Source organism: Lontra canadensis, unplaced genomic scaffold (assembly GCF_010015895.1).
Source record: "Lontra canadensis isolate GAN:19392208 unplaced genomic scaffold, GSC_riverotter_1.0 scaffold700, whole genome shotgun sequence".
Lineage (NCBI taxonomy): Eukaryota > Metazoa > Chordata > Mammalia > Carnivora > Mustelidae > Lontra > Lontra canadensis.
Genome location: NW_022631684.1, coordinates 16,008 through 34,883, shown reverse-complemented (window position 1 = coordinate 34,883; position 18,876 = coordinate 16,008). Strand labels below are relative to the sequence as shown.

The 18,876-nt window shown below is 40.8% G+C and overlaps 1 pseudogene; it reads left to right on the top strand.

Annotated features, from left to right (window-relative positions):
• The first annotated feature begins 8,190 nt into the window (after positions 1-8,190).
• LOC116863201 lies at positions 8,191-9,321 on the top strand (annotated as a pseudogene).
• Positions 9,322-18,876: the final 9,555 nt, after the last annotated feature.

The following is an 18,876-nucleotide window of genomic DNA, read 5'->3' as shown; positions in this document are numbered from 1 at the left end:
TTTGTTCAAATGATAATTCCAACAATAGATTTGTAGTAAAGAGGACAGAATGGGCTCTAGCAATTGTGAATATTTGTGCAAGATTCATATTACATAGGAAACAAGACTGATGTCCTTGTGAGAGTTCACATTTAATATCGTATCTCACTGGATCCTTTGACCAAGTTTTAACATGAGGAAGGTCATCTCTCCCTTTGCTGCAGTAGAAAGGAAATATCTTTTCATCTCTTGTTAGAGTTTTTAAAAAATTTGTGAAGTTCTGTATTTCCAGAGCTAGGCTCTGAAATTTCATTAGTTAGCATTAAAAGCAAAATGCAGACCTGTGTGATTTAGTTTATTTCACTATGGAAAAATGGGTTGTTAGGATTTGACTTGATACTAGTGAAATAGGAACTATTTATCTTCCACATCACAAAAGAACAAGAGTCAAACTGATAACAGACTTCTCTTCAGCAACCCAGGTACTAAAACGCAACTTTTATTTTTTTATTTTTTAAAGATTTTCTTTATTTATTTGGCAGACAGAGATCACAAGTAGACAGAGAATCAGGCAGAGAGAGAGAGAGAGAGAGGAGGAAGCAGGCTCCCTGCCAAGTAGAGAGCCTGATGTGGGGCTCTATCCCAGGACCCTGGGATCATGACCTGAGCCAAAGGCAGAGGCTTAACCTACTGAGCCACCCAGGTGCCCCCACAACTTTTATTTTTAACATGGTTATAAACCAGAATATTGTACCTAGCCAAACAGAATTATGTGTGAAGATGGAAAAAAGACATTTTCAGACATTTGGAACATTTCCTTGTTATGTGCTCATTTTTGGAAAACTGCTTGAAAATATTCTGCAGCAAAACAAGGAGAAAAGAAAGGGGAAGATCAGTGACCCAGGAAACAGAGAAATAAAACCAAAGAGCAAGAAAGGGAAGTTCCAATGCAACTTGCTGGGGAGCAAGATGAAAGCAGTCATTGGGATGCCTTAGATGGCTTAGTGGGTCAAACATCTGCCTTGGGCTCAGGTCATGATCCCAGGGTCCTGGGATTGAATCCCACATCACGTGAGCTCCTTGTTCAGCAGGGAGCCTGCTTCTCCCTCAGCCTGCTGCCCTCTGCTTGTGCGTTCACTCATGCTCTCTCTCTTTCTGGCAAATAAATAAATAAAATCTTAAAAAAAAAAAAAATGAAAGCACAATCAGGAGATATTGGAGGAGAATGTGATGCCCATGCCCATGAGAGAGGCCATCAGGGAAAAATGGTGTGTGGAGGATAGGAATGATCATAAGTGATAGGGTAACTAATATCATAAAGGGAAATGATACAAGAGACTAAAAAAGAAAAAAAGGCGGGGGGGGGGGGGTAGAAATACCAGAGAAAAAAGCCATACAATTCAAAAAAGGAAATGAAAGTACAGCCTGACCTTTGATTCCAAAGTAAACAGAGATCTGCCCTTTGGGATGAAAATTTAGAGTTGGGGTATATACCCAACAAATAAAGTACATATAAATTACAGAAGGCCTTCAAAGCTAGGCTCAGAGATTTAAGCCCATGGTCTGGTGAGCACAGACAGCCGTAATTAGTTCTTAAGGAAAAGAACGAAGAGTTAAAGGCAGCATTTTAGTAATGTTAGCCTGGCAGTAGGCGAGGCAGGAAACTGAAGGATAAGTCTGTTGCAATTTTCCAGACATGAAGTGAAGGAATAAACAGACAATAGAGAAGGAAAAGAGAACAGAAAAGCATCTGAGGGTGGGGATGGTCTGTGAGGGAACTGGAAAAATGGTGATAGCTTTTCATCAGTACTGCTGTTTCATTACTACACACACACACACACACACACACACACACACTTTTCCTTCTTTTCTTTCTATTTCTCTTCCTATCTCTAAGTTAATATTAGTCTCCTTGATGGTGGAGATTAAAGCCTGTGTTTGTTTTCTTGACACCAGCACTGGGTCCTACAACAATGGTCCCTCAGCTACTGCCTGTGATGGTGACTGTGGCTGGTGGTGGTGCTATGATGCCAAAGTTTCAATGCCTTAAGCATAGGGACATTGGAGATAAGAGTGCCTTGGGGTATAAAATAATGATGATGGAATTAGAGCTTCGGTGGGATGTCAGCTCCCACTGGGAACTGAATGAAAATACTTTTTGAAAATATTGCTGCTACTTCTTAATGAAATGCCTTCATTTCCCCCTTCTTTAGCATCTTTTACTTAATTCCATCTATATTTATGCAAAATTAAAACCAAGCAGTATTGGGTGATCTGATTACTATCAAAGAAACTCATTTCCGAATTCTTCTTTCAAAGCCTTTTTTGATTGAAAACAAGGAGACTTTTTTTTTTAGAAAGGAGGGCTATTTAAACAAACTCTGTTCTGAGAGTTCAGGCCTTCTACATCTTGTTTTGTCTTGTTTCTCAAAATTAAAAAAAAAAAAAAGTTATTTTCAAAGAAAGCACTAGGTGGCACTTGTGATGTATTCAATAGTTACCTCAGATTCTTTGTGGAAAACGGTTGGTGGGGGGAAAAAGGCAATAAATATTAAAACGGAAAAATCTTCATTACAATAATGAAGATCAGTATCTTGTGATTGTGTTTACTATGTTACTATGTATGAGTAATATCTTTATGCAGTGTTTGCATTTAAAATCTAGGCTGCACTTCCCTATAAAAACTCTAAGAGGGGAACCAACATTTCTATAACATGTGAAAACTTCACATCACTAAAATAATAAATAAAAAAGTAATGATTGATTTGCAGAAAGATTGACTATATGTTCTTTTAAATAACCAATTCCTCTATTCTATTTAAAACATTTCAATTTGGGGGGTGCCTGGCTGGCTCAGTTGGTATACCATGTAATTCTTTTTTTTTTTTTTAAGAGACTCTTTATTTATTTATTTAAGATTTTATTCATTCACTTGACAGAAAGAGACAGTGAGAGAGGGAACGCAAGCAGGGGGAGTGGGAAAGGGAGAAGCAGGCTCCCCACTGAGCAAGGAGTGCAATATGGACTTGATCCCAGGGCCCCCCTTCCCCCCACATCATGACCAGAAACAAAGGCAGACGCTTAATGACTGAGCCACCCAGATGCCCTTATTTTTTTTTTAATATTTTTATTTATGTATTTGAGAGAGAGAGAATGCACAAGCAGGAGGGAGGAGCAAAGGAAAGAGGATAAGCAGACTCCCTGCAGAGCAGGGAGCCCAATGTGGGACTTCATCCCAAGACCCCAGGATCATGACCTGACCTGAAGGCAGACACTTAACCAAACTGAGACACCCAAGTGCCCTGACCGTGTAATTTTTGATCTTGGGGTCATGAGTTGAAGACCCACATTGGGTCTAGACCTTAGTTTAAAAAAAATTTTTTTTTTAAACCTAAACATTTCAACTTGTAAAAAAAAAAAAAAACCTATTTTATAAAATAAAGGCCCAATATTGTGTAAAGCAAAATAAATTATTAATTTTTAAAAAGACACTACAGCTTAAATTATTCTGAGCAGTATTAACAAAAGAAAAAAGAAATGGAAAGCAGATGTCTCAGCATATTTTTACGATCCTTAAAGTGATAACATAATGACTTCGAGCAAGTGTATTCTGTTTTCTGGCATTTGGTTAGGCAGTCCTATTTGGCAAGTTGCTTAATTATCTCATGACCCCACTTTACTATGGAGAGACTGCAAGCTCTTTTAACTGAAATGCAGGTTGAGAAGGCATTATTTCAAGTAGAAAATATTATCACCCAAATACCATGGCAACCGTAGCCTGTAGACCCTGTAATATTATTGCCTCTTTCCTCTACCTATTGTCTGGGCGTTCACAGTAACCATTTCATGGATTAAGTTCACTCATGGCTCCATCTCACTTTTCTACCCTTATTCCCCTTTGTCTCATTTTCACTTATTTTGAATGTATTTTTTTTTCTTGCTTTACCTTTGTAGGATAATTTAACACAATAAAGTCCTTTTGGAACAAGATGGGTTATAAATAAGTTAATAAAAATGCTAATATGCTGTCTTTTTAATCGCACTAATTTGTAGGGCTGGAAAGAAATTGACATTTTGAAGGTAGTATCTCATGTAGTAGTAAACTCAGCATGTCAGAACTCAGAGCTAAATATGCAAAATTGCACCAGTACTGAAAAAATCTCAGTATCTCAGCATAACAATTGATTTCCTTTGGTTAGTAATGATAGGAATGGTTTCTGGCTAACTTAAGCGAAAAGGGACTTTAACAGAGTGCTAGCTAGGAGCTCACAGGATAGATGGGAGGCTGGAGGGCCAGTGTTGGACACAAGACAAGAATGAGAACAGCTCTTGGAGTCCAGGCAACAAGAACAATTTCCAGATCTTTTCAAGGTGCTGCTGTTCCAATATATGCACTCCCTTTACTTTCCATCCCTGTGTACCTCTACTCAAGATTAAAAGTTCCAAAAGCCCAGGGGAACCTGGGTGGCTCAGCTGGTAAAGCGTCTGCCTTCAACTCAGGTCATGATCCCAGGATCCTGGGATTGAACCCTGTGGCCAGCTCCCTGCTCAGTGGGGAGTCTGCTTCTCCCTTTCCTTCTGCTCCTCCTGCTGCTCCTGCTCTTGCTCTCTCTGATTGTCTCTCTCTCAAATAAATAAAATCTTAGAAAAAAAAAAAAAAGTTCCAAGAGTCCAGATTGCTTAATGTGCTCTGGGCATTCACAGATTTCTAGTGCTAAAATCAAAGGAAACTTACTATGGAGTAAAACCATATCTTGAAAAGTTATGAAAATATAAAGAAATACAAACTTGAAAAAATAAGACATCTCAAGAATCTAGCTGTCTTCCCTTTTGTCTGTCACATGTGGCTCTTTAGTTGCAATGAGATGAGAAATATTAATTTATGTTCCTACCAAACTGCCAATAGAGGGAGAGAAAAAGTTCCCCAATAGGAAACTGGGCTATTCCTGGTAAGGGAGGTGATTGCCGGTTACCAAAAAGCAACCTGTGTGCACTAAACTACAAGAGTAGACTATTAGTTTCTGTATTGTACTATAAAGCCCTGATGAATAGTGTCCCTCCCAAATTCACGTCCATGCTGAACCTCAGAATGTGACCTTATTTGGAAACAGGATCACTGCAGATGTAAGTAGTTGAGAATCAAGATGAACTCTTCCTGGATTGGAGCGGCCCCTAAATCCAGTGAGAATGTCCATATAAGAGGCAGAAGAAAACACACCTTCTCTGTGGGAGAAGAAAGGGATGTGAAGATGGAAGCAGAGACTGGAGTGCTGGATCTGCAAGTTACAGAATGTCAAGGATTAAGCAACCACCAGAAGCTAGGAGACAGGCATGGATGGTTTCTCCTTCAGAGCTTCCAGAAGGAATCAACTCTGCCAACACTTTGATTTTGGACTTCTGGCCTCCCAAATAGTGAAAGAATACATTTCTGTTGTTTTAAACCATTAGGTTTGTGGTAATTTATTAGGGCAGCCCTGGGAAACTCACATAACCCCTAAGAACAGTTTCTTTGTACAAAACCCTAAGTGGTAATACCATGAAAGAAGGTGGTTAGTAAATGCATTTTTATGGGAATGAATAAAAGTTCTCCTTTGCTATTTCAAAAGGAAATAAATCTATGGATGGTTTTGTTTATTTATTCCACAAAGAGCTACTGAATACATCTTCTGCACTGGGCATTGCTCTAGGGGCTAGAAATACAGTGGTGAACAAATTAGGTAAACTCAACAGAAGTTGCATTTAGAGGGGAAACAGTTAAATAAACAAGACATAGTCTGTTGAGTTAGGGCTATGAAGAAGGCAAAATTAGATGATGTGATCCAAAGTGACATACAGGAGGCAAGAGGCAGTATAGACTGGGTAGTCAGGCAAAGGAACAGAGAACTAGGAGCAGAAGTATGAGAAACCAGACATTTGTGACCTGGGAGGGAGGGAAACTATTCCAGGCAGAGGTCCTGAGAGAAATGGGAGCTGAGTGATCACTGCCAAGTGAGAGGGGTTGGATGGGGAGATTTAGGCAGAGGCAGATCACAACTTTTATTCTGAGATACGTCATGCAGGCATAAGAGTTTAAGCAGGAGAATAACATCACTTGATTTCAACATTTAAAGTCAGTGTCTTGGGGCACCTGGGTGGCTCAGCAGGTTAAAGCCTCTGCCTTCGGCTCAGGTCATGATCCCAGGGTCCTGGAATTGAACCCCACATCGGGCTCTCTGCTCGGTGGGGAGCCTGCTTCCCCCTCTCTCTCTGCCTGTCTCTCTGCCTACTTGTGATCTCTGTCTGTCAAATAAATAAATAAAATCTTAAAAAAAAAAAAAAAATAAAGTCAGTGTCTTCACTATGTGGGCCAGAAGAAGCAAGAGCCGCTTGGGAGACTATAGCATTAGGCTGGATGGAGGTAGGCAGAGCTTGGATTAGGGTATTATTGTGGGGTGCAAAGAAGTGGATTAATTCTGGTTATGAGGTAGTATAACAGGACTAGTAAGTGCCTACTTAAGTGCCTTCTGGTCCAGCATTGCTTGAAATTCTGTAAGGGGTACAAAAATAATATTGTATTACCAAGACTCTCATATCCAGGAGTATTACATTTGATTGGGCGGATAAGACATATACATATATTTATAAAACATATGTAGACCAAAATGCACTATAGTGTGACAGAAATAATACATATAGGAAAAAAGGCTCCGGAGTGGGTAGAGGTAACATGGAAAACTTCATACACTTGAGATGGGCCTTCAAAGATATGTTAAGATTGAAGAAGAGCGTTTCAGGTTGGATAAAGCATGAACAAATAAAAAAAAGCAGAGGTTGAATTGCAGTGTTTGAAGTGGGTGAATAAAAAATCTGATTGGATTAGAGAGTTTGTATACAGTGCATAATGCCAATTAAATTAGATCAGTAAAGTGAGGATAGATGATAGAGGGCTTCGAAATCCAGGATTTAGATTTAATCTTCTAGGCCAGGGGTCGGCAAACTTTTCCTGAAAAGGCCAAATAATAAATATTTCAGGTTCTGCAGGTCATATGGTCTCTGTTAAAACTACTCAACTCTTCCACAATAGTCTGAAAGCAGCCATAGATAATACTTTTTAAATGACTGTGGCTGTATTTCAACAAGCTTTATTTCTAAAAACAGGTGGCAGGCCAGATTTTGGTCCCTGGATTACAGCAGCAGAGCAATAAAATAAAAATGGTGTTTTACACATTTCTGAAGTGCAAGAGCAGGGAGCATTTCTTTGTCACTTAGCATCCATTTCCCCCATCCTCCTTCCTCATAGTTTCCATACTTTCAGTTAAATGTTATCTTCTCTCACATGTTTAGGGAGAAGCCAGTTGAACTTCTAGCTCTAGGAATGGTCTCAGATTGGTTTAAACTGATCAGGTCATCCCATTCCCCATTCCGCAAGGGTCAGTTCATGGAACCCACACCTAAGCCACATAGTGCATGCCATTTCTGGGGCATGGAGGGTGGTTCAGGAAGGACTATGAACTAAATTCTCCCAGTAACATGCAATGTATCTTTTACAGTAAAGGGATTTCTAGAAAAGCAGCCTTCTCACTTCTCTGAAAGAACCAAGAAAAGGTCACTCTCTTCCTTTCTGGGCAAGGTGGTATAGAGACATAATGCTTGGATTTCTGGATTTGATTTGTTTGGGGTTTTTTTGTTTTGCTTGTTTTTTTTTTGTTTGTTTGTTTTTTTTTTTTTTTTTTTTTTTTTAAGAAAAACCAAGTTTGGAACCATGCTAACAAAACTGAAGGCAGAACAGAGAAAGGTAAAGAAACCAGGTCTTTGATGACATGGTTGGACTCCTACCTTGTCTTTTTAGTTTTATTAGCCAATACATCACTTTCATTGCTTAAATCTGTCTTGAATTTTCTGTTGCTTGAGATTAAAAGTAGGAATGCCTGGGTGGCTCAGTAGGTTAAGCATCTGACTCTTGGTCTCAGCTCTGGTCTTGATCTCAGGGTCAGGAGTTCAAGCCCCATGCTGTGCTCCTCACCCAGCCTGAAGCCTTACAAAAAAAAAATAAAAGTATTCCACTGTCACAGAAGAATATGGATGGGGAGATACTGAAAGGAGTTAGATTAGATGGAAGACTAAGCATGAAGTGGTAAGGTACAAGGTGGCAGTGAGAAGAAGGTCATTGAAAAAAGAGAATTAATATGAGAGCCTAGCTCATTTGCTCACATTTGAATCCAGATCCACACAATGCTCTACCACCACTGCTGCCAGGACTGGATTGCACTCCAAAAGCATCCCAGCCCCCACTCCCACCCTCCCATTTATAACTCTGCCACCACAGACACAAACAAGTATAGCAACATAGAGGAATTCGCAGAGGGATCCAAGATCAATGCAGGCAAAAGTCAGCAGGGTGATGGGTTTTGGAATTGAAAGAACACAAACTGTATGGCAAATTGATAGACCCCAAAAGGGCCAAAGCTTTAAAAGGAAAAGAACCCCCAAATAGGGTTTTATGGGTGGATTTTGAGCCCAAATACCTCTGAAGAACAAATTAAAGAATATTTTGGAGCCTTTTCAGGAGATTGAAAATATTGAACTTCCCATGATAAAAAAAAAAAAAGAAAGAAAGAAAGAAAAAAAAAAAGAAAGAAAGAAAAGAAAAGAAAGAAAGAAAAAGGAAAGAAGAGGATTTTGTTTCATCACTAAACAGATGAAGAACCAGTAAAGAAATTGTTAGAGAGCAGGTTATCACCAAACTGGTTCTGGGAAGTGTGAAACCAAGTTGCACAACCCAAAGAGGTATATAGGCAGCAAAAGCAACAATGAAAAGGAGGAAGAGGTGCCACAGCTGGTGGACCAGATGGTAGTAGGGGTTGTGGACGAAATTAGGACCAAAACTGGAACCAAGGATTTAATAACTATTATGATCAAGGATATGGAAATTACAATAGTGCCTATGGTGGGGAGCAAAGCTATAGGGACTATCATGGCAATGAATATCATGGGTATAACTATGGGAACTATGGATGTGGACAGGGATATGCAGACCACAGTGGCCAACAGAGCACTTATGGCAAGGCCTTTCGAGGGGTTGGCAGTCACCAAAATAAGTGCCAGACATAGGAGGATGTTGGTGAAAACAGTGGAACTTTACTGCAGGCTGTGTGTCACCCTGACCACATCTATGTCTGGGAGTCACATGTTGCAGGCAGAGCGGAAGGCATACACCAGAAAATGCTGTCCTGTGGAGGAGACTGCTAAAAGTAACCCATCTTGCAGGATGACACTGAAGATTGGTCTTCTGTTGATCTAAGATGATTATTTTGTAAAAGACTTTCTAGTGTACAAGACACAACTGTGTCCAACTGTATATGGCCACCAATTAGTCTTCTCTGTTTTTACTTTGTCTTCTGCTGTGTGATGACTTGATGTAGATTTATTTACAAATTTCATTTGTATAAACATAGTATTTATTTGTATAACATGACTTCATGTTAAACATCAAATAAATGCTTCCTTATGTGGAAAAAAATATGTGAGGCTAATCTATATTGATTTGACCAGAATTCCCACACAGAATAAAAGGCTAAGGGAAAAAAATTAAGGAATAAAGGAAGTGAGGAGTTTGAGCCAACTCACAAGAAAAGACATGTAAAACATAAGGTTAAAAGTTAAAGAGGCATTTATTTGAATCCTCAGCCTAACCCTAGTCCCAACAGATGATATCATCCTAAAAACAGAAGATGTAAAGCAACAAGTATTTAAAACCTACAAAGTGCTCACCACAAAAGGTACAATCAGGGTCCATAAAACAGTGTGTAAAACTATAAATATTGTGAAAAGAAAAAAAATCTGTAAAAATAGGATAAATCAATGGGAAATTTCGGGTTGTATCTTGGAATGAAAGAGTGGTCAGATTAAGAACCAAAGGCAAGAAGGGTAAGGTGACTGAACGACAGATTGGGAAACTCTCATTAGAAAGGATAGGACTTATCAAGCCATTCCACTTATTCATACTGTCATACCTTTCATACATACTAGGGCACATTCTGTCAAGAGAACATGTAGTCCATTGACATATAACTCCTGTAAGCCCCAATAGAGTAAACAAGGCAAACTGACGAGAACCACTAGAAGAAAGAGGCTCAGCAACAATCCACACAGAATCACTGAGTCTTCATATTTCAGTAATGAAAAGGTAAATAAAACACTTCTGGGTTTCCAGTACACCTTGTAAGAGGCTGAAAGTTGGGGCACCTGGGTGGCTCAGTTGGTTAAGTATCTGCCTTAGGCACAGGTTATGCTCTCAGGGTCCTGGGTCAAGTCCCACATCTGGCTCCCTACTCATCAAGGAGCTTGTTTCTCTCTCTCCCTCTGCCTCTCCCCCCTGCTCACCCATGCTCTCTCTTTCTCAAATAAATAAAATCCTAAAAAAAAACAAACAAACCCAGAAGCTGAAAGTTGCTACTCCAAGTTAACAACAGATTAAAAAAAAAAAAAAATGAACAAACTGAAAAATCAACAACTCTTAGACCCAAAAGAGAACTGAGGTCACAGGGCAAAATGTTGCTCCCCAAACTGGAGAGACCAACAGTGAATACAGAGAATCACAATTTACTGGAGTAACAAACTGTGGAACCCAGTAGCAGGGTAGGGAAACCTGAACTATAAATGAATTGCTGGCACTCAATGTAGATAACTCTGAGAGTTAAAAACTCAAGGGGGACCCAGTCATTGGAGGCTCCCACACATTTCTTAGATTTAACTCCTGGATCTCTATCACATTCTCACAGTGAATATCAGAGAAAAATCAATATCCTTCCTTCTCTACCATGTTGTTGGCAGAGGAAGGGAAAAAGGAACCACATGGAAATATACCAGAGCATTCTGTTCTTAGCAAGGTCTGTCTTTAGAAGGTACTATTGAATCACAGCCTCACCTGCTGTGGTTTTATCAGAGCCTAACTTGCTAGCCTGGGTTAGGGGAAAGACCCACATCCAGCCCCCTCTAGCCATCCTGTTTCAGTTAAGGGTATGGAGGGAGGAGGGCTGAGAAGCACATTTGAGGCTCACAGTCCAAAGGCACAGGGATACTAAAAGACTAAAAGAGACTAGATCATAGGATTATGAAACACTTCCTTCCCCTTCACCTTATGATCATATTACTAAAGGTCTATAGATATTTATAGCAGTGCCTTTTACCTTGTACATCATGTCCAGCTACCAAGAAAAAAATCACAAGGTATACTAAAAAGCAAAAAACATAGGTGAAAGAGACAGAGAGAGCCTCAGAACCAGGCTCAGATACAGAAGGGATGTTGGAATTATCAGATCAGGAATTTAAAATAGCTATCATTAATATGCTAAGGGCTCTGATAAGTAGACAGCATGCAAGAACAGATGGGCAATATAAGCAGAGAGATGGAAATTCCAGGAAAGCACCAAAAAGAAATGCTAGAGATAAAAAACACTGTAACAAAAATGAATAATGCCTTTGTTGGACTTATTACTAGACTGGCCGCAGCTGAAAAGAGAATCTCTGAGTTTAAAGATATTTCAGTAGAAACCTCCAAAACTGAAAAGCAAAGAGAAAAAAGACTGAAAAAAAAAAAAAATCCAAGAACTGGGCACAAAAGATGTAACATATGCATAATGGGAACACTAGAAGAAATGAACAGAAGAAATATTTGAAACATAATGACTAAGAACTTGCCCCAAATTAATGTCAGACACCAATTCACAGATCCAGAATGCTCAGAGATTACCAAACAGGATAAATTCCTCCCAAAAAACGACACCTAGTTATATCATTTTCAAACTACAGAAAATCCTGAAAGAAGCCAGAGGATAAGAATATGTTACCCACAGAGGAGCAAAGATAAGAATGATATCTGACTTCTCAGAAACCACGCATGTAAGGAGAAAGTGGAGTGAAATGTTTAAAGCGTTGATGGAAAAACCCACCAACTTAAAATTCTGTAGCCTACGAAATTATCCTTCAAAAATGAAGAAATAAAGACTTTCTCAAACAAACAAAAATTTAAGGAATTCATTGCCAGTAGAACTGCCTTGCAAGAAAATTTAAAAGAGGTTCTTTAGAGAGAAGGAAAATAATATATGTCAGACAGTTGTATCTATATAAAGAAAGGAAGAGCAATGGAGAAGTAAGTGAAGGAAAAATAAAATTTTTTATCTTTCTTCTCACTGTTGTTAACAGATAACAGTTTGTTCACAATAATAACAACACTGAAGGGGCACCGGGGTGGCTCAGTCGGTTAAGTGTCTGCCTTTGGCTCAGGTCATGATCCCAAGGTTCTGGGATTCAGCCCCGCATCATACTCCCTGCTCAGTGAGGAGTCTGCTTCTCCCTCTGCCTTTCCCCACTGCTCATGTGTTCTCTCTCTCTCAAAAATAAATAAAGTCTTAAAAAATAACAACAACAACAACAACAACAACACTGGATTCAACAAATATGCTTATATATGTATACTTGTATATAAGTAAAATGAATGGCAAGAAAAATACAAGGGACAGGAGGAAGAAATTTGTATTATTTTGTTATGATAAAGTATATATACTTTATATAAAGTATACCCATGAAGAGGTATAGTATTATCTGAAAGTAGACTTGGATTAGTTGTAAATATACACTGCAAATTCTAAGGCAAACACTGAAAAAGAAAGCAAAAGAGAAGTATAACTGATATGCTAAGAAAGGAGTGAAAATGGAATCATAAACCAGTCAGTTAAAGCCACAAAAGGCAGAAAAGGGACAACAAATAGAAAATAGTAACAAATGTGGTAGCTATTAATCCAACTATACCAATAATCACTTTGAATGTCAACAGTCTGAATGCACCAATTAAAAGAGATTGTCAGAGTGGATCAAAAAACATGACCCAGGAGGGGCATGATGGCAGCAAAATGGCAATACAGAAATTTCTAGCATTTATTTCCTCCTAAAAGCATCAATCTGGACAGTTGCTCATGTATGAAAATACCTTCGCAAGAGCCGAGGATTCCAGGTGATAGAATACAGAATCTGGGTAAAGCACCGAAGTATGAAAAGACGTACTGAGGATGATAGAAAACAGATTTACGTTGTTTCCATCACCCATCCTCTAAGCCTGGACAGCCTAGGCCAAGAGACAGACCCTCCCCATAGCAAAAGGCAAGTAAAGTGACTACACAATTTCACCGAGGCCCAGCCCCAGCAAACCTCTGCTGCCTTAGGTAGCTCTCTATAGGCTCCCACAAACCCAAGTCCCCAGATTACTCCAGTGCCTTTAGGCTCCCATGGCCCCAGGGGACTCCCTTGGCTCTAGACTTCCACAGGGGATTCTACAAACCCAGGCCTCTAGCTCATCTGGGTGCTACCCAGCTCCAGTGGCCCCAGAAGGCTTCCATGGCCCTAGATTCCTGGAAGGATCCTGATAACCCAGACTCTTGGCACATCCTAGTACTAGCTGCTGTCCATGGCTCTGGGTAGTTCCTGTGGCCCCTGGCTCCCCAATAGTTCCCATGAACCCAGGCTCTGGGTGGGCACCCACAAACCCAGGCCCTTTGCTGGGCCCAGTACCAGGATGAGTACCACAAACCGAGGCTTTCAGCCCACCCCAGCATCAGGCCAGCTCCTGTGGCCCCAGGCCCCTTGCCAACCCCAGTGTCATGCTGGCTCCTGGGGATCTAGACTCTAGACAGCCTGCCACAGACCCAGGCTCCTAGCCTACCCCATCATCAGGCCAGCCTCCAGGGTCCTAGTCTTAAAGTTGGCTCCAAAGATCCAGGTTCATGGTCTGTATCAGCTGCAGTCTGGACCTGTAGAACTAAACTCCAGGCTGGTCACAAGGCCTCAGGTGACAGAATGACTCCTGCAACCCTAGTACCAGGCTGGCTCCATGAAACCAGGTTCCTGCTCCATTCCAGTTCTAGATCAGCCCCTGCAGACTCAGATGACAGGCCCACCCCAGTGATCCTGGTAAGTGGCTGGCCCCTATGGGCATAAAAAGTGACCAGTAATGTGAACAGAAATAATCTCTCTAAATAAAACAATAGGTTGTTTTGTGGGTTTAAGATTTGATTATTTGTCAGAGAGAGAGAATGGAGCAGGGGAGTGGCAGGCAGAGGGAAGAGCAGTCTCCCTGCTGAACAAGGAGGCCAACGCAGGATTCCATCCCAGGACTCTGGGATCATGACCTGAGCTGAAGGCAGATACTTAACCAACTGAGCCACCCAGGCATCCCACAATAGGTTATTTTATGTATACTTTCTGTGTCTGTGTATCGATCTCTCTCTCTCTCTCTCTCTCTCCAGGTTTCATATAAACAAACCCCTGTTGAATACTGATTGTATACAGGCCACTGAGCTAAATGCTAGCAACCAAAAATAGGGGATCATAGTCTAGTGGGAAAGACATACATTGGGGGTATTTATGCTCTTACAGATGGTATTAATTCAGTTTGTGGATAATCTGTAGGTTAGTGTTCCTATGAAAAAATGTATGGTAGACTGAATAATGACCTTCCTATAATGTCCATGCTCTATTCCCAGAACCTGTGAACATGTTATCTTACATGACCAAAGGAACCTGGAAAAAAGTCCACAAAGCAAATGTGTGATTAAGTGAAGGATATTGAGATGGGGAGGTTATTCTGGATTACCCAGGTGGATCCAATCTATTCATATAAATCCTTAAGAGTGAAGAACCTTCCCAAATTGTGGTCAGAAGGAGAATGTGACTATGGAAGAAAGGTCAGGGAGATGCAACATTCCTGGTTTTGAAGTGGAGAAAGGGGGTCACAAGTTAAGGAATGTGGGTAGCCTCTAGAAGCTGAAAAGGCAAGGACAGATTCTTCCCTAGAAGAAGAAGAAACCGGCCCTGCTGACACCTTGACTTTAGCCCAAGGAGCAGGATTTTGGACTTCAGATCTCTGGAACTGTAAGATAATAAGTCTGTATCATTTTAAACCACAAAGTACATGGTGATTTGTTATAGCAACAAGAGAAAATATAACATGCATATTGTCCCTGATGGTGTCGGACCCCAAAAGCCCACCAAGGTGAATTTCCTTGCAATAAGAATAGCCATCTAGGGAGCCTCAGTGAATGCCTCTCTCCTAGAGCTGGGGAATTTCTGAGGAGGCAGAAGGTTCACTCACACTAAGGCTCACCTAGGTCATGGGCACATCCTGACTTCTGGCAGAGGATGGGGAGAGCTATTGAGGATGTCCCAATGGTATGATCATGCCACTACTAAGTGATCTGGTCTGCAGGCCCAGGACAGGACTCAAACTCTAAGCGACTACATCACATTTGGGGGCTTACAGAGAAATTGTAACTCAAGGGTTGGTCAGGGTGAGGCTTATCAGCAGAGAGGGAACACTAGGAATGGTCATAGATAACCTGGGTCTGTGGAGAAAGTGGAAATGAACTCCAGGCATACGATTCTTGAAGTTAAGCTAACTGGCTTCTGTAGGGACTTTGGTAACAGATGAGATCTATGTGGCCTATGAGCTCTCCAGGCACAACCCCTGCTTCTGTGTAGAATGTGAACACATGGTGGCTTTACAGCATGGCACAGATGAGAGCGCACAGGCAGTGATTTTAGGAGAGAAGGGTATTTGGGGGGATCCCAGATGGCAAGGCCTCAATCTTGGGGGCTACCCAGACCGACAGAATTAGAAAGTGGCAGAAATGAAAGAATGTCAGGCTGTGCCTTTCTACTGAGAAGGCAGAGTTGGGGAAGAGTCTGCAAGGTAGTGAGAAAGGAAAGAGCCATCTGCTTAGCCAGCCAAGGCAGCTGAACCTATCCTGTGGGTTCTCCCTCCCATGCATAGGTCCCTCCTATCCTGGGCAAGGTTACAGTGCCAGCAGTAACACTCCTCAGAGATGGTAGGGAGAGCTGCTACTGGTGAGATGTGGAATCATCCCTCAGACCCACCCAACTATCTGATTGACTTGGCGGGAGGAAAACAGGTTCTTATACAGGGTGCTGCTTTTCAGTCAATGGTAGCCTAACACCCAGATCACGCCTTCAAAAACAGAGTACAGTTGACCCTTGAACAACATGGAGTTCAGGGGTGCCAAACCCTCACACAGTTGAAAATCTGTGCATAACTTTTGACTCCCTTAAAAGTTAACCTACTAGTAGCCTACGGCTGACTGGAAGCCTTACTGATAATATAAACAGTCAATAATGCACATTTTGCATATTACATGTATTATAAACTGTATTCTTATAATAAAGCTAGAGAAAAGAAAATGTTATTAAGAAAATCATAAAATACATTTACAGTACTGTACTGTATTTACAAAAAAAATCTGCATATAAGTGGACCCCCACAGTTGAAATCCATGTTGCTCATGGGTCAGCTGTATTTTATATCAACAGAATTGCCTCCTTTGCTGGAATGATGGCCAATTAAACCCTTTGAGAATATGGAACGTATCCAAAAGGTTTGGATTTGCCAGTGCAACTAATAGTCTCCAACAGATAGCAGTTGGAAAGTTATGGTTGGAAGTTTATTCTCACCAGCTTGAAACAGTATTAAGGATCCTACATTTTGATTAGATAGAGCAGAGTGTACAAGTAAGCCAAATCAATCACGGGTGGGCACGGTGGGTATCTGATGCAATCCTGCAAAATACAGTAGGTAACAGACATTCACAGAGGACTACAGGAGTTGGAGCCCAAATTCCAACAACCAGTTCTGAAGTTGAGCCAAGAGCCTGAGGAAATAGGTGGGTATGGGAGGCCAGAGCAGGGTTCAGATGTGGAACACCTTCTAGGAATTTAATCAAAAGATTACTTTCTTCTAGATAGTTGTTTTTTTAACAGAGCTAACAGGGAGCTATAAAGTGACTTTTGCTCAAGGGCATCCTAAAGACCATGCCAGACGTTTGACAAACAGATGATAAGCATATCCCAGCTAGACATCTGACAAACATGTGATAAGCATATACATAGCATGATTAGCAGCCATTAGTTCACACATCCTGCATTCGCCTACTCTTTCAAGCCTTAATGCCTCACCTCTTCTGTATCTCTAGGAGAAATATACATTGACTCTAAGATCACTTATATTTCCATGAGCTGATACTGCTCGGCTATCTATAGATTTTTATCTCTTTGTACATTCCTATTTCACTTTAATCTCCCTTGAGGGTTTTTTGATCTAGAACCTACAGCAGGAGCTACAGAAGTATTCTTCTCCGTAATGGGCAGGAACTTTCTACACCTTGAATCTAGAGTGGGGCTTTAATAATATATGAGAATTTAGAAAAATGGTACAAAGCGTGCACCTGGGTAGCTCAGTGGGTTAAGCATCTGACTTTGGCTCAGGTCATGAGCAGAGCGTCTGGGGCTCTGCCTAGGATTGGCCCTGCGTTTACCGTGGGCCTCGCCTCCTTCCCCCCAACCAACCTCCCCACATAGGTTTCTGCAAGGCCCTCCTGACCCATATCTGGTTCTGCCCTCAGTGGGAAGTCTGCTTCTCCCTCTTCCTCTGCCCCTTCCCCCACTTGTGTGTATGCACATGTGCTCTCTCTCTCTGTCAAATAAATAAGTAAAATCTTAAAAAAAAAAAAAAAAGAAAGAAAAATGGTACAAATAACAACTTTAAAAGACTTTTAGAAGAAAATGTAGATGAATATCATTATGGCCTTGATGCAACGGTAGATTTTCTTTTTTAAGATTTTTTTTTTTATTTATTTGACAGATCACAAGTAGGCAGAGAGGCAGGCAGAGAGAAAGAGGAGGAGGCAGGCTCCTTGCTGAGCAGAGAGCCCGATGCGGGGCTCGATCCCAGGACCCTGAGATCATGACCTGAGCCGAAAGCAGAGGCTTTAACCACTGAGCCACCCAGGCGCCCCAAGGGAGGACTTTTTTAAATAAGACATGTAAACTATAAAGGAAAAGATTAGTAAAAACCCATATTTTAGAAAATAACATCTCTGCAGAAAGATAAGAGAAATTATGATTGTTTCTCCAAAACTGAAGCTTCCAGAGACTATGAAATGACTGCACTGGAATTGCTACAATACCCACACCACAGTAAATGTATTGGCTTCAATACTGAGCATGCCATGAAATCATCCATTTTCACCACCAACTTTCTGACCGGGATTTGATAATGGCACTATGGTGAAGAAATGGTGTGTATACACAAGACATAAAGACAATGATCAGTTTTGCTTTGTTTTGCTTTTCTCTAAAAAGGACAAAAAAAAAAAATGGGTTTCACATAAGGACCGATGTCCTGATAGGAAAACAGCTATCACAATGGATTTCTGAAGGAAGTTGCCAGACTCAATGTGCCCTTTTTCCTATCATGAGAACACACTTCTCCTGATAGAGCGCTGAGACTCTAGAAAAATCTTCTGCTCTCCTCTCAAATATTCTTGCCTGCCCTTGAAACAGGTTTATGTTTAGTTTATAAACAGGTTTAGTTTATTCCCTAAATGAGTAGCTCTTAAATAGTAATTGGCATTAGAATCATCTGCAGAGTCAATTATCATGGTTTCACTTATTTGTGGAGCATAACAAATAGCATGGAGGACATGGGGAGTTAGGAGAAAGCATTTGGGGGAAATTGGAAGGGGAGGTGAACAATGAGAGACTATGGACTCTAAAAAACAATCTGAAGGGTTTGAAGAGGTGGGGGGGTGGGAGGTTGGGGGAACCAGGTGGTGGGTATTAGAGAGGGCACAGACTGCATGGAGCACTGGGTGTGGTACAAAAACAATGAATACTGTTATGCTGAAAATAAATAAAAGAAAAAAAAAAAGAATCATCTGCAGAATCTAGAAAAAAAAATTCACATCTTGGACCCGATCACAGTGATGTTGATTAGTAAGTCTGGCTGCGGTCCTGGCATCTACATTTTTAAAGTTTATATTCCCCAAGTGATTCTGCTGTGAAGCCCTGATTGAG